The 2,912-nt window shown below is 43.2% G+C and overlaps 1 pseudogene across 1 annotated transcript; it reads left to right on the forward strand.

The window, feature by feature from the left end:
* Positions 1-1,555: 1,555 nt before the first annotated feature.
* On the forward strand, positions 1,556-1,913 carry LOC309821761 (tumor suppressor candidate 2-like; annotated as a pseudogene). The gene has a single exon. The product of its transcript is annotated as a tumor suppressor candidate 2-like (transcript).
* The last annotated feature ends 999 nt before the right edge of the window (positions 1,914-2,912 follow it).

A 2,912-nucleotide genomic window follows, 5' to 3' on the forward strand; every position in this document is an offset into this window, starting at 1 on the left:
AAAATGTATGAGTCATAATGATATTCCAAAAGAGAACGAGAGAGCAAAAACAAAAATTAACAAGAACTCATCAGAAATCATTAGAGGTAGTTAGAGCACTGACTTTTTATTTTGAAAATGACAATTATAGAGAAAGAAATAAGCTTTTATCTCATCAGTCCTGTGCAATTTATTTAAAATAGACCTAGTTGATGAAGGAAAGTTACTTAGAGAAAAATTGCAGAAAGTAAATGTAAAAGAAATGGTAGAATGGGAAAAAAACATTAAGAGAAAAAACTATCAGTTTTTTCTGACAGACCTTAGCAATGGGAGGATCAACTTGCCACCACCAAAACCAATGATCCAACTTAAGCATCACTAAAAGTTGGTCAGCCACTTACTATGAGCCTTTAAGTATGATGCAATATGGAGTAAACAGCATAAGTAGTCTTGTCAACAGATTCAGTCTAAATCTAATCAAAGCTTTCAAACGAACTTCTAATTTAAGAAATATAGGAGATAGAGACAAGTTAAACAATACCATAAGGAAGCAATACCACAGGAAATAAGCAGACAAATGCAGAATATTAATCATTCCTCAAGACCTGAGACAAATGACCCAGTTTCTCCAATAAATCAATGGCAAGGGGAAAAATGGAGGTGAGACTGTTCTAGATTAAAATAGAGCAAATAATATAATAAGTGTGATAATAACTGTGAACCTCATGTGCTTCCTGAATCAAATAAATCATCCATGAAAAAAAGACATTTTTTATGCAATTGGAGAAACTTAAATGTGGACTACATATTAAATGATATGAAGAAAATATGTTAATTGAACTTAATATGACGTTAACAGTGTCTTTATGTCAGAAACAAATCCTTATTTTTTGGTGGTACATATTAAAGGATTTATGGATAAAGTTACCTGGTGGCTTACACAAAAAGTAGAACTTTTTTGTAGATTTAATTATTGAAATAGAACCTAGCAAATGCCACAAGCTTAAACTTTGGAGAAATATTGGTATTTTACTATATATCATGTCCTCCTTTACTGTGTAATTTGTTGTAACTTTTTTCATATCTTCAGCAATGTTCACTCTGCATCTCCTGATAATTCTTTATGTAAAAGGAGTGCCTGTTGGTTTGGTGGATTCTTTCAGGCATTTTACTGTAACAGCGTGAACAACTGCTTGTTGCCTTTGCAATTAAATAAGAAATGTTAAAGGAGGCTCTCAATGTTTTTATTAATTTTTAGCAAAGTTTTATAAAGTTCTGGATTGAGTATAACTTCAAACATTGATGAAGAGTTATAGAATTTGTCTTCATGTTCTAGATACTTAGTGTTAAAATGGCTTGCTGATCATTAACCAGTGTATCAAGGGAAAATATACACTTCATGTGATATTCATGAATAATGACAGTGGATGTAAATCTCTATTTTAAATATTATTTTCGATTGTTAAAAAAACTTTTTGGGAGCCTGTGGAAGGTGGTGGAGGCGGCGGCACCTACGAGCATAGGCCCTGTGAGAGCGAAGCTGCCGCGGGCCCCGCCGTGCGCCGGCGGCCCTGACATGGGCACCCACGGCTCCAAAGCTCAGGGCCTGCGGCCCTTCGCCTTGGCGGCGGAGGGCAGCGGCCTGGAGGCTCTGTTGCTGAGCAAGCTTTGGTGTGACCGCAAGGCTGAGTCATGCCCCCCTTCGTATTCTATCATGGAGTGCTGTGGCTCCATGTTCTAGGAGGAGGATGGGGATCTGGCTCACGAGCTCTATGAGGAGACAGTCATCACCAAGAACGGGCAGAAGCAGGCCAAGCAGAGGCAAGTGCATGAGAACCTGATTCCTCAGGGCATCGTGAAGCTGGATCCACCACCCGCCCCCCACCCCACCCCGCATCCACGTGGATTTCCCTGTGATCCTCTTTGAGGTGTGAGCCTGGGGGGTGGCAGGCATAAACACCCCCTGCCCCAGCAAGAAACCCCCAGGCTCCAGGTGTGGCTTCCATTGAGGAACCTAGGCTGAGGCCATAACATCAATAAACTCCCGTGGCCCGGAACCTTCAGCTGTGAGCAGGGCCGTCCCGCAGTGCTGGTTGGGTGTTGCTTTGTATGTGGACAAGAGGTGACCGGTGGCTGATGGCGGAGTTACCAGTCCCCCTTTCCCAGCTATCCCTCCGAGGAGCATGGCAGGGCATGTGCTGGTCAGGAATGCCTAGCTCCTGTGCCCTTGCCTGGCCTGCATTCTTGCAAGCTTGCCCAGGGCCCAGCCCTGCTGGCGGCTACAGCACTTTACAACCAAGGTCTGCCTTCTTCCAGCCCCAGGGTGTAGGAGCTGTGCACAGGTGGGAACTTCCTTTCCCTCACTTCCTTTACCCTCTCGTTGGAGCATTTCAGCCGTTTGCCACCTTGATTCCCCCTGTGTTGGACAGAAGCTGGGAGCAGACTCGCCAACCTGGGACACAGCAAAAAAAAAAAAAAAAAAAAAAAAAAACCGAGCAGTTAAAAGGGCACCTAGAAATGCAGGAAGGAAATGCATTTACTAAACCTAAGTTTTCTGCCAAATGGGCAGGGAACTGCTGGAGCTCTCTCCAGGGTAAAAGGTGCCAGTGAGCACCATTGTTTGACTTCCCACCAGGACTGTTCCAGGCCCATGCCAGCACCAGCCATCCTGCCAATGTTGCCTCAGTGTGGCACTCCCCAGGGACTGCCCCAAAACCACACTTCTAGCTCCAATCAATCTGCCAAAGCAGTCTACATAGTCTCTACAAAGCAGTCTCCCACGCAAGGCCACTTTTTCAAGACCAGTAGAAGTAATTTTTTCACCTAATTCATGGAAACTAAATCCAAAGAAAGGGTCATAAGGATGTTTAACAAACTCAGGAGAAGAATGGAGGAACTCAGTGAGAATGTCAACAAAGACTTAGAAAATGTAA

This window comes from Grampus griseus (assembly GCF_964374135.1).
Source record: "Grampus griseus genome assembly, chromosome: 4".
NCBI lineage: Eukaryota > Metazoa > Chordata > Mammalia > Artiodactyla > Delphinidae > Grampus > Grampus griseus.